The following is a 14,359-nucleotide window of genomic DNA, read 5'->3' on the forward strand; positions in this document are numbered from 1 at the left end:
AAGCTTGTGCTAGTCACCACACACATCACAAAAATACATGGGTTACACCTCTGGAAAGATGGCAAAACCCTTAACAAAACATATGTAGAGCTCATGGGCATATCATGCACACAATAATCATGGCAAAAATGATAAATATGCAAATGGAGTAGCAGATCTAACAATTAACTCAAGTAGCCCTCTTCTAACAGCATTTCGGGCATCAAGATGAACTCAAATGAAAATGATGCAATGGAATGAAATGATGTACTCTTTGAGATGGCTCCCGCGGGCTCGTCGGGCCGCGTGGTGGAGCGGCGGGACAGGGACACTTGGCGGCGCGTAATTGGGCGGCGGTGGCGGCGCGGACATGTCCGGCCCGAACGGACAATGTCTGGCGCGGCGCGAGGGGTGGATCTAGGGTTAGAGAAGGAGGGGATCCGGGATTTCGGGGAAGGGGTCTATATATAGGCATAGAGGGAGCTAGGAGAGTCCAAATGAGGTGCGGTTTTCGGCCACGCGATCGTGATCGAACGCTCTAGATGATGGAGCAGGTTTAGGTGGGTTTTGGGCCAAATTGGAGGGGTGTTGGGCTGCAACACACACGAGGCCTTTTCGGTCCCTCAGTTAACCGTTGGAGTATTAAACGAAGTCCAAATGATACGAAATTTGACAGGCGGTCTACCGGCAGTAAACCAAGGCCGCTTGGCAAGTCTCGGTCCAATCTAGAAATGTTTAATCCCCACACACGAAAGAAAGCTAGAAATAACCACCGGAGGAGAACGAAGCGCCGGAATGCAAAACGGACAATGGGGAAAATGCTCGGTTGCATGAGATGAACATGTATGCAAATGCAATGCACATGATGACATGATATGAGATGCATGACAATGATAACAACACACGGATACAAAAGCCCGAACCCGAGAAAATAAAATAACTTAATGCCGGAAACGGCAAGAGTTGAAGTACAAATTGGGAAAGTCATATCCGGGGTGTTACAATCGGATTCGATGAAAAGGGTCCTTATGAAGGGTAAATAGCAATTGGCATATCACCGTTGTGGTTTTGCGTAGGTAAGAAACGTTCTTGCTAGAAACCCATAGCAGCCACGTAAAACATGCAACAACAATTAGAGGATGTCTAACTTGTTTTTGCAGGGTATGCTATGTGATGTGATATGGCCAAAAGGATGTGATGTATGAGATTAATCATGTTCTTGTAATAGGAATCACGACTTGCATGTCGATGAGTATGACAGCCGGCAGGAGCCATAGGAGTTGTCTTAATTTATTTATGACCTGCATGTCAATGAAAACGCCATGTAATTACTTTACTTTATTGCTAACCGTTAGCCATAGTAGTAGAAGTAATAGTTGGCGAGGCAACTTCATGAAGACACGATGATGGAGATCATGATGATAGAGATCATGGTGTCATGCCGGTGATGATGGTGTTCATGCCGCGCCTCGAAGATGGAGATCAAAGGCGCAAGATGATATTGGCCATATCATGTCACTTTATGATTTGCATGTGATGTCTGTCATGTTTACATCTTATTTGCTTAGAACGACGGTAGCATAAATAAGATGATCCCTAGCAATAATTTGAAGAAAGTGTTCCCCCTAACTGTGCACCGTTGCTAAGGTCCGTTGTTCCGAAGCACCACGTGATGATCGGGTGTGATAGGTTCTAACGTTCGCATACAACGGGTGTAAGCCAGATTTACACACGCAATACACTTAGGTTAACTTGACGAGCCTAGCATGTACAGACATGGCCTCGGAACACGGAAGACCGAAAGGTCGAACATGAGTCGTATAGTGGATACGATCAACATGAAGATGTTCACCGATGATGACTAGTCCGTCTCATGTGATGATCGGACACGACCTAGTTGACTCGGATCATGTATCACTTAGATGACTAGAGGGATGTCTATCTATGTGGGAGTTCATTGAATAATTTGATTAGATGAACTTAATTATCATGAACATAGTCAAAAGGTCTTTGTAAATTAGGTCGTAGCTCACACTTTGGTTCTACTGTTTTAGATATGTTCCTAGAGAAAATTTAGTTGAGAGTTGACAGTAGCAGTTATGTGGACTGGGTCTGTGAACCGAGGATTGTCTTCATTGCTGCACAGAAGGGTTATGTCCTTAATGCACCGCTCAGTGTGTTGAACCTCGAGCATCGTCTGTAGATGTTGGGAAACATCTGACATACACGTTTTGATGACTACGTGATAGTTCAGTATGTAATACTAATGGTTTAGAATTGTGGCACCAAATACGTTTTTGAAGCGTCGCAGAACATATGAGATGTTCCAAAGACTGAAATTGGAATTTCAGACTAGTGCCCACGTCAAGAGGTATGAGACCTCTGACAAGTTTCTTAAGCCTGCAACCTAAGGGATAAAAACTCAATCGTTGAGCATGTGCTCAGATTGTCTGAGTACTGCAATTGCTTGAATCGAGTGGGAGTTAATCTTCCAGATGAGATAGTGATGGTTCTCCATAGTCACTGCCACCAAGCTATTGGAGCTTCGTGATGAACTATAACATATCAGGGATAGACATGATGATCCTTGAGCAACTTACGATGTTTGACACCATGAAAGTAGAAATCAAGTAGGAGCATCAATTGTTGATGGTTAAACCACTAGTTTCAAGAAGGGCAAGGGAAAGAAGGGATACTTCATGAGACGGCAAATCAGTTGCTGCTGTAGTGAAGAAACCCAAGGTTGAACCAAACCCGAGACTAAGTGCTTCTATAATGAGGGGAACGGTCACTGAAGCAGAACTACCCTAGATACTTGGTAGATGAGAAGGCTGACAAGGTCGACAAAAGTATTTTGGATATACGTCATATTATTGTGTACTTTACTAGTACTCCTAGTAGCACCAGGGTAATAAATACCGGTTTGGTTGCTAAGCATTAGTAACTCGAAATAAAAGGCTGCGGAGACTAGCTAAAGGTGAGATGACGATATGTGTCGGGAGTGTTTCCAAGGTTGATGTGATCAAACATCGCACGCTTCCTCTACCATCGGGATTGGTGTTAAACCGAAATAATTGTTATTTGGTGTTTGCGTTGAGCATAGACATGATTGGATTATGTTTATCGCCACACAGTTATTCATTTAAGGAGAATAATGGTTACTCTGTTTATTTGAATAATGCCTTCAATGGTCTTGCACCTAAAATGAATGGTTTATTGAATCTCGATTGTAGTGATACACATGTTCATGCCAAAAGATATAAGATAGTAATGATAGTACCACGTACTTGTGGCACTGCCATTTGAGTCATGTTGGTATAAAACGCATGAAGAAGCTCCATGTTGATGGATCTTTGGACTCACTCATTTTTGAAAAGATTGAGACATGCGAACCATGTCCATTGGTAGATATGCATGAAGAAACTCCATGCAGATGGATCGTTTGGACTCACTTGACTTTGAATCACTTGAGACATGCAAATCATACCACATGGGCAAGATGACTGAAAGGCCTCGTTTTCAGTAAGATGGAACAAGAAAGCAAGTTGTTGGAAGTAATACATTTTGATGTGTGCAGTCCAATGAGTGCTGAGGCACGCAGTGGATATCGTTATGTTCTTACTTCACAGATGATTTGAGTAGATGCTGAGTATATTTACTTGATGAAACACAAGTCTGAATTATTGAAAGGTTTAAGTAATTTCAGAGTGAAGTTGAAGATCGTCGTGACAAGATGATAAAATGTCTATGATATGATCATAGAGATGAATATCTAAGTTATGAGTTTGGCACACAATTAAGACATTGTGGAAATTGTTTCACAACTAATACCGCCTGGACCACCATAGTGTGATGGTGTGTCTGAACATCACAACTGCACCCTATTGGATGTGGTGCATACCATGATGTCTCTTATAGAATTACCACCATCGTTTATGGGTTAGGCATTAGAGACAACCGCACTCACTTTAAATAGGGCACCACACAATTCCATTGAGACGACACTGTATGAACTATGGTTTAGAGAAACCTAAGCTGTCATTTCTTAAAAGTTTGGGGCTGCGATGCTTATGTGAAAAAGTTTCAGGCTGATAAGCTCGAACCCAAAGCGGATAAATGCATCTTCATAGAATACCCAAAAATAGTTCGGTATACCTCCTATTTCAGATCCGGAAGCAAAAGTGATTGTTTCTAGAAACGGGTCCTTTCTCGAGGAAAAGTTTCTCTCGAAAGAATTGAGTGGGAGGATGGTGGAGACGTGATGAGGTTATTGAACCTTCACTTCAACTAGTGTGTAGCAGGGCACAGGAAGTTGTTCCTGTGGCACCTACACCAATTGAAGTGGAAGCTTATTATAGTGATCATGAAACTTCGGATCAAGTCACTACCAAACCTCATAGGTCGACAAGGATGCATACTACTTCAGAGTGGTACGTAATCCTGTCTTGGAAGTCATGTTGCTAGACAACAATGAACCTACGAGCTATGGAGAAGTGATGGTGGGCCCAGATTCCGAAGAATGGCTCGAGGCCATAAAATCCGAGAGAGGATCCATGTATAAAAAAAGTATAGACTTTGAAAGAACCACTTGATGGTCGTAAAGCTGTTGGGTGCAGATGGATTTTAAAAGGAAGACAGACAATGATGGTAAGTGCACCATTATGAAAGCTCGACTTGTTGTTAGTATGTTTCCCGACAAGTTCAAGGAGTTGACTACGATGAGACTTTCTCACTCGTAGCGATGCTAAGAGTCTGTTGGAATTATGTTAGCAATTACTACATTATTTATGAAATCTTGCAGATAGGATGTAAAAAAACATTGTTTCCTCGACATTTTTCTTGAGGAAAGGTTGTATGTGATACAACCAGAAGGTTTTGTCAATCCTGAAAGATGCTAACAAGTATGCAAAGCTCTAGCAATCCTTCTAAGGACTGGAGTAAGCATCTCGGAGTTGGAATGTACGTTTTGATGAGATGATCAAAGATTTTGGGTTTATACAAAGTTTATGAGAAACTTGTATTTCCAAAGAAGTGAGTGGGAGCACTATATAATTTTTGATGAGTATATGTTGTTAACATATTGTTGATCAGAAATGATGTAGAATTTCTGGAAAGCATGCAGGTTTATTTGAAAAGTGTTTTTCAATGGAAAATCTGGATTAAGCTACTTGAACATTGAGCATCAAGATCTATAAGGATAGATCAAAAATGCTTAATAGTACTTACGAATGAATACATACTGTGACAAGATTTTGAAGGAGTTCAAAATAGATCAGCAAAGAAGGAGTTCTTAGCTGTGTTACAAGGTGCGAATATCGAGTAAGACTCAAGACCTGACCATGGAAGAAGAGAGAGAAAGGACGAGGGTCGTCCCCTATGCTTTAGACGTAGGCTCTATAGTATGCTATGCTGTGTACTGCACCTGAAGTGTGCCTTGCCATGAGTCAGTCAAGGGGTACAAGAGTGATCCAGGAATGGATCACACGACAGCGGCCGAACTTATCCTTAGTAACTAGTGGACTAAGGAATTTTCTCGATTATGGAGGTGGCAAAAGAGTTCGTCATAAAGGGTTACGTCGATGCAAACTTTGACACTAATCCGGATAACTCTGAGTAGTAAACCAGATTCGTATAGTAGAACAATTATTTGGAATAGCTCCAAGTAGTGCGTGGTAGCTGCATCTACAAGATGACATAGAGATTTGTAAAACACACATGGATCTTAAAGGTCCAGACTCATTGACTAATAAACCTCTCTCACAAGCAAGATATGAACAAACCCCATGGGTGTTGGATTCATTGCAATCACATAGTGATGTGAACTAGATTATTGATTCTAGTGCAAGTGGGAGACTGTTGGAAATATGCCCTAGAGGCAATAATAAAATGGTTATTATTGTATTTCCTTGTTCATGATAATTGTCTATTGTTCATGCTATAATTGTATTAATAGGAAACCATAATACATGTGTGAATACATAGACCACAACATGTCCCTAGTAGGCCTCTAGTTGACTAGCTCGTTGATCAACAGATGGTCATGGTTTCCTGACCATGGACATTGGATGTCATTGATAACGGGATCACATCATTAGGAGAATGATGTGATGGACAATACCCAATCCTAAGCCTAGCACAAGATCGTATAGTTCGTCTCCTAAAGCTTTTCTAATGCCAAGTATCATTTCCTTAGACCATGAGATTGTGCAACTCCCGGATACCGTAGGAATGCTTTGGGTGTACCAAACGCCACAACGTAACTGGGTGGCTATAAAGGTGCACTACGGGTATCTCCGAAAGTGTCTGCTGGGTTGGCACGAATCGAGACTGGGATTTGTCACACCGTGTAAACGGAGAGGTATCTCTGGGCCCACTCGGTAGGACATCATCATAATGTGCACAATGTGACCGAGGAGTTGATCACGGGATGATGTGTAACGAAACAAGTAAAGAGACTTGCCGGTAACGAGATTGAACAAGGTATCGGGATACCGATGATCGAATCTCGGGCAAGTACTATACCGGTAGACAAAGGGAATTGTATACGGGATTGATTGAATCCTTGACATCGTGGTTCATCCGATGAGATCATCGTGGAACATGTGGGAGCCAACATGGGTACCCGGATCCCGCTGTTGGTTATTGACCAGAGAGATGTCTCGGTCATGTCTGCATTATTCCCGAGCCCGTAGGGTCTACACACATAAGGTTCGATGACGCTAGGGTTATAGGGAAAGTATGTACGCGGTTACCGAATGTTGTTCGGAGTCTCGGATGAGATCCCAGACATCACGAGGAGTTCCGGAATGGTCCGGAGGTGAAGATTGATATATTGGATGAAGGGTTTTGGAGTCCGGAAGTGTTCCGGAGGTACCGGGTGATTACCAGCATGACCGAAAGGTATTTCGGGAGCCCCGGCAAGTGTTGGGGGCTTCATGGGCCATGGGAAGGGGGCAAACCAGCCCACTAAGGGGTTGTGCGCCCCCTCACCTATTCCCACGTGACCAGGGGGTTTTGGGCGCCCCATCTAGGGTTCCCACCTCCTGGCTTGGGGGCCAAGCCACCCAAGGGGGATATCCCATCTGCCCTGGCCCCCCCCTAGGGGAAACCCTAGGGCACCTCCCCTTGCCCTTGCCCCTATATATAGTGGAGGTTTTGGGTCTGCACAAGAGATGAGTCTCTCTCTCCCAAGGCGCAACCCTACCTCTCTCCCTCCTCGTCTCTCATAGTGCTTGGCGAAGCCCTGCTGGAGTACCACGCTCCTCCACCACCACCACGTCGTCGTGCTGCTGCTAGACGGAGTCTTCCCCAGCCTCTCCCTCTCTCCTTGCTGGATCAAGGCATGGGAGATGTCACCGAGCTGCACGTGTGTTGAACACGGAGGCGCCGTTGTTCGGCGCTTAGATCGGAATCGACCGCGACCTGAATCGCTACGAGTACGACTACCTCATCCACGTTCTAGTAACGCTTCGGCTTAGCGATCTACAAGGGTATGTAGATGCACTCCCCTTCCCCTCGTTGCTAGATTACTCCATAGATTGATCTTGGTGATGCGTAGAAAATTTTAAATTTCTGCTACGATCCCCAACAGTCGCAGGAGCTATGTCCTGGCTGCGATCTGATGACAGATTTAGGTCATGTTCGTAAAGGTGACCAGGAGCGATCGCCGCGGTCTCGAATTTGGCGAAGATCAAATCTCCACAGATGTCTGCAACGTAGTTCAAACTCCCAAATCTGACCTAATGGCCAGGGGCGTAGCTATCGATCTGCTCCAGGTGGCCAAACGAGTTGGCCCGCAGTGCGAAGCCGCTGAACACGAAGATCTATCCAGGGAGGAAGGTTTCTCCTTGGACAGTTTCACTATCGACGGTTGAACGGGCCATCGGACCTTTCTTCGATTGCACAGCTGAACTCTCAATGAAAGCACCAATGTCGGTGTCAAAACCAATAGATCTAGGGTAGGGGGTCCCGAACTGTGCGTCTAAGGTCGATGGTAACAGGAGACAGGGGACATGATGTTTCTCCAGGTTCGGGCCCTCTCTACGGAGGTAATACCCTACGTCCTGCTTGATTGATATTGATGAATACGAGTATTACAAGAGTTGATCGACCTCGAGATCGTAATGGCTAAACCCTAGAGGTCTAGCTTGTATGGATATGGTAATGAATATATCTCCTATCCGGACTAAGTCCTCCGGTTTATATAGACACCGGGAGGATGTAGGGTTACATAAGGTCGGTTACAAAGAAAGGAATCTACATATTTGATCGCCAAGCTTGCCCTCTACGCCAAGGAGGGTCCCATCCGGACACGGGTGCAGTCTTCGGTCTTCGTATCTTCACAGCCCATCAGTCTGGCCCATGGCTAACAGGCCGGACGCCCGAGGACCCCTTAGTCCAGGACTCCCTCAACGACAAAGATTGAATCTTGGGCGCTGGAGCTCGAGGGCGGATGGGCTGAGGAAGAAGAAGGCGTGGGGTAGAAAGATGGATCCTTGTCCTCTTATAAAGGCAATGAATATCAAGCGCCCCCCCCACGGGCCTTAAAACCGGCCTATTCCCAAGGGGTCGTGCAAACGACACGGTTGGATTAGCCAAACCCGTATTGATGAGAATCCCGCAATAAGGGGAGACGATCTCTATTTTGACAAGATGTGTCAATAGAGGCCGCGCCTCAAGGCGTGGAGCGGGAGGCCACAAAACCGTTCAAAATAATGATAAGGCCAGAACATAACTTCTTGCCAAAAAAGCTGTTAGTGGGCATGACTTGTTATTTTTAAGTATTTCACCCTTGTGGTTCAGGGTTTAACTGATTATACAGAGCCGGATATATTTCTTTCGTTCAAGCTTCCTTGGAGTATTCGGAGGAGGAACCCGCTTGCAATGTCGAAGACAATCTTCGCGCCGGACACATTGTCATTGAAGCCTTGTTCAGGGGCTACTGAGGGAGTCCTGGATTAGGGGGTCCCCGGGCGTCTGAGCTACGTGACATGGGCCGGTCTGATGGGCCGTGAAGATACAAGATAGAAGGCCTCCCCCCGTGTCTGGATGGGACTCTCCTTTGCGTGGATGGCAAGCTTGGTGTTCGGATATGAAGATTCCTTTCTCTGTAAACCGACTCTGTACGACCCTAGGCCCCTTTGGTGTCTATATAAACTGGAGGGTTTAGTCCGTAGAGGCGATCATAATCATACATGCTAGACATCTAGGGTTTAGCCATTACGATCTCGAGGTAGATCAACTCTTGTAACCTTTGTACTCATCAAACTCAATCAAGCAGGACGTAGGGTATTACCTCCATTAAGAGGGGCTGAACCTGGGTAAACATCGTGTCCCTTGTCTCCTATTACCTTCGATCCTCAGACACACAGTTCAGGACCCCCTACCCGAGATCGGCCGGTTTTGACACCGCCAGCTGGCCTAGTGGAACATGAGAGGAGACATGTGTAGTTTGTCTCTGTGGCATGGATATCTACCTACAACATTCGACTATCGGTGTGGGGGGGGGGGCAGAGACCTAACTATAGATGTAGAACAACCGGTATATGTGTGGAGAAGGAGAGAGACCTACCTATGTATTGAGGGAGATCATCTGGCATCCATGCATATGTGTAGCAGATGAATAAGGTTGGGAGAGATATAGAGGTAGAGTGTCGGAGGGTGGGTGGTGGAGTTGCTTCTCTCAAATGGTTGGAGAGGCCTGTTAGACAAACGAATGGCCCGACTGCAATATCAGTAAGAGAGGGGATGCCTGCCTATGTGTGCACCTGTTTGAGAGACAGATCAGGAGGCATGCACGGATGATGAGGGGGGCGATATGGCTGTGGTAAGGAGACGTAACTACATAGGAAGATCAATCGTCGTGTGTCGGAGAAAGGGAGAGACATAACTTGTGAGGTACGTCGATCAGTGCGTGGGGAAAAAGAGTTATAGTCTTCCCAGGCTAGCAAATTGCGAAAAGGTAAGAGTGCGTATAATCCATGGACTCACATTAGTCATAAAGAACTCATATACTTATTGCAAAAGTTTATTAGCCCTCTAAGCAAAGTATTACTATGCATGCCCCTAGGGGGATAGATTGGTAGGAAAAGACCATCGCACATCCCCGACCGCCACTCATAAGGAAGACAATCAATAATAAATCATGCTCCAACTTCATAGCATAACAAGAGACTATACGTGCATGCTTCGGGAATCACAAACCTTAACAACAATATTCTTAGTAACCACAACCGTTTACTAGTACCTCCCACATATTCCATCTATATATCGCAAAACTATTGCAATGAATCAAACATATCATATTTAGTGATCCATAAGTTTTATGTAGGATTTTATGACTAACCATGCAAATGACCAATTCCTGTTGACTCTCTAAATAGATCTAAGTGAAGCATGAAACTTCAATTCTTTACACAAAAGACCATTCTCTAACAAATATAAGTGAAGCAAAAGAGCACTCTCCAAATAACGGTTTCCTATGTGAATAGAAACAGGCAATCCAAACTTCAAATGATATAAGTGAAGCACATGAAGCATTCTATAAAGCCATACTCAAAAGATATAAGTGAAGTGCAATGAGCATTATATAAATCAACCATGGACTATCTCATACCAGCATGGTGCATAAAGGAGAAATGAAAACTAAATGCAAAAGACCCTCCAAGGTTTGCACATATCACGTGAACAAAATGAAACCGAAAACATACCTATACTTGTTGAAGAAAGATGGGATGCCTTCAGGGGCATCCCCAAGCTTAAACTCTTGAGTCTACTTGAATATTTACTTGGGGTGCCATGGTTATCCCCAAGCTTGAGCTCTTTCCTCTCTTCCTTCTCCTCATATTGAGACCTCCTCGATCTTTGATCACTTCATCCACACAAAACTCAACAGAAAATTCGGTATGATCCGTTAGTATAAGAAAGTAAATCACTACTCTAAGTACTATTGCAAACTAATTCATATTTTGTTTTTGCATTGTCTCTACTGTAATATAAATTTTCCATAGCTTATACTACCGATAAAAATTGATAGTTTCATCAAAACGAGCAAAACAATGCATCAAAAACAGAATCTGTCTTAAACAGGATAGTCTGTAGTAATATGAACATTAACCATACCTCTATACTCCAAACATTATGAAAACATTAGGAAAAATAAAAAATTTGTATAGAAATACAGTGCAAAAGGTTTCGGAAACATTTGACGTTCCAGTAAAAAATGTAAAATCGCACACTAGGGCCAAAGTTTCTGTTTTGCACCACACAAACCAACAAGCAATCTAAACATCCTAAAGGAAAATCATGGCACATTATTTTTATAATACAATGGAATTGTACAAGGGGATAATTATTTTTGTGATAATCTTCATGAAAAATTCTACATTGTTTCCATGATCATGAACACAAGTGTTCAAGGTCGACCCTCACTTCTCCAATGCATAACTTCCAATCGCTTCTCTTTTGTGAAAAGGTTTTTAAGTTCCTCTATATATTTTTTTTGTTTTTAAACTTTATAAAAGCACTCAATAGAAATTAATGACTCTCTAAAACTTTCGGGTTGTTTCCCTGGAAGCGCTTTCTTTAAAGCCATTAAGCTAGGCATAAAGTGCTCAAGTAATGAATCAACCCGGATCCAAAGGTATATCGAAGCCAATTTTAATTAACAATGACTTGGCCTTTAGTAGTAAGCACAAAGCAACACATATCATGCAATGGTTAAGTCTAACTCTCTTCCTATGCATCGGCATGTCATAAAAGAACAATTCATGCACATCAAGTAAAGGCCAATGCATAGCATAAGCAGTTTCTTGCAATTTTATCATGTTGGAAACATAGAGAGGTGGAGATATAGTTCCTCTCTCATAATAACTACAAGTAGTAGCAGAAAGCACATGCATATTATATTCATCAAAATCGTCATATGCAACGGTAAAAGGCATCCCATCAATATAATCCTTAACAAGAGCAAACTTCTCCGATATAGTGAAGTTGGGAGAATTCAAAAAGATAATAGGACTATCATATGTGGGTGCAATAGCAAAAATTTCATTATTAACATAAGGAGCAATAGAAAGTTCATCTCCATAAGCATAAGTCATATTGGCATCTTGGCCACAAGCATAGCAAGCATCAAGTTCATCAAAAAGGGATATTTCTAAAGAATCAACATGATCATAGAAATTATCATAGCAATCATCCTTCGGTAAGAATGAAGGGGCATTAAATAATGTATGAGTTGAAGAGTTACTCTCATTAGAAGGTGGGCACGGGTAACTAATCCGTTCTTCCTCCGTTTGTTCTTCGCTCTCGTCATCATCTTTTTCATCCAATGAGCTCGCAGTTTCATCATTTTCTTCTTCCATAGACTCCTGCAAAATATTAATCATTTCTTGGACAGCGGAGTCATTCTTAATAAATACATCAATATCATAATTGTATTTATAATTATCATAGCAATATTTAAGGATAGCAAGATTTTTAGGTCTATAAACTGAATCATCAAAATCTTTAAACTTTTCAAGCAAAGATTCAATTTCATATGCACCCTTAGAAGCAAAAAATTCTTCTATTCATTCCACATCATAATAATCATATATACCTCTAGCATAAGAAGCCAAGGTTTCATTATTATTAAATTCGCATGAATAGGGAAGGTGTGGAACCTCAATCTTAGCGCAACAAGTATAATCATATCTCAAGCATAGATTCCAAGCATACCATTGCAACATTTCAATTTGATCCCATAAAAGTTTTCCCTTTTGAGTCAAGCGATAACCCCTAAACTATTCACGTTGATCCAACGTTACTCCCATTATCAAGTTGAATGGGGTTTTCTCAGGATTATCAAAGTAGTGCTTAATATTTTTCACATAACGAGCATCGAGGGTTTTAGGAGTTTCCCCATCTCCACGAGTAGCAAGTACAACTAATTTTTTTGGTGTTTCGTGTTCCATATCCATAACTAAAGATAGAGAACAACCTAGAACAGGAAATAAAAAACTACTTAGGGATAAAGCAAACAAGCACACACGAGAATATTCACCCCACACTATTGCTCCCCGGCAACGGCGCCAGGAAAAGGTCTTGATAACCCACAAGTATAGGGGATCGTTTGTAGCCTTTTTCGATAAATAAGAGTGTCAAACGCAAGGAGGAGGTAAAGGTAGAACAAATATTCCCTCAAGTTCCATCGACTACCGATACAACTCTACGCACACATCACGTGTGCTTTATCAGAAACAAGTATGAAACTATTTTGTAGGTGTTACGCTAGAACTACTTTGCAAGAATAAAACTATCAGCGCCTTTTGTTCCCCATGGCTTCAATATCATCCATGTGGAAGGAAGAAACGCTGTGTCCCACGCGGTGGTGCCGCGCCGCTCGCCGAGTCACGAAGACGTGGCCATTGCCGCAATCCATCCTCTCCCGAATGAGGTACATTTCCCAAATGTGTGAGCGGTTCTAGAGGAATATCTTGAGGAAGTGTGTCATGTAGAAGTCAGATCAATCCAATGGTGTCCCATAGGAGAAGCATTTGTTCAGTTTCAGCATGTTAGAGACAGAGACAAGCTGGTTAGTGACAGTCCACATGCGGTGGGAGATGTGTTTGTCACTTTCACCAAACATAACGAGGGCAGGTATTGGAGAAGGGTTTATTTCAATAGGTTATGCTGGATTAAGATCCTTGGTGTTCCTTTGGACTATCAGACTACTGATGATCTGGCAACTGTTGTCAGTAAGTGGGGGAAGCTAATTGCTTGGGAGAATGAGCCGAGAGAAAAGGGAAGGATCATTGCTAAAGTGAGAGTTACAGAGCTAATCCATGTCCCAAAGAGTATCAGGTGGTATGAAGGTGAGGGGTTTGAAGAGGATTGCTGGTCTAGCTCAGTTAAAGTCATACCTTAGGAAATTTTAGGTGGAGGGACCGCTGATGAAAACCCAATGCCCGCACCAGGGGAGGACCCACGCCCACTACCACAACAGCCATTTCAAGACAACAATGAGGTTGATGATGAGGACATGGATGAATGCAATGAGGAGAGGACATGGATGATCACTGGGAAATGCAGGGACACAATAATAACAATTGGGAAAATCAGCATGCTAAACCTCTTGTGGATGAAGTTTTGTGAGAGGAGATTGACTGGGAACACCCTGCACAGGAAGATGTTAGTGGCCTGATGATGTCGCTTCAAGCTACGTTGGTTTTTCCCCAAAGAGGAAGGGATGATGCAGCACAACTGTAGTAGGTATTTCCCTCAGATATGAAACCAAGGTTATCGCACCAGTAGGAGAACCAAGCAACACAACGTAATCAGCCCCTGCACACAAATAACAACCACTCGCAACCCGATGTGTTAAAGGGGTTGTCAATCC

Source organism: Triticum urartu, chromosome 4, assembly GCF_003073215.2.
Source record: "Triticum urartu cultivar G1812 chromosome 4, Tu2.1, whole genome shotgun sequence".
Lineage (NCBI taxonomy): Eukaryota > Viridiplantae > Streptophyta > Magnoliopsida > Poales > Poaceae > Triticum > Triticum urartu.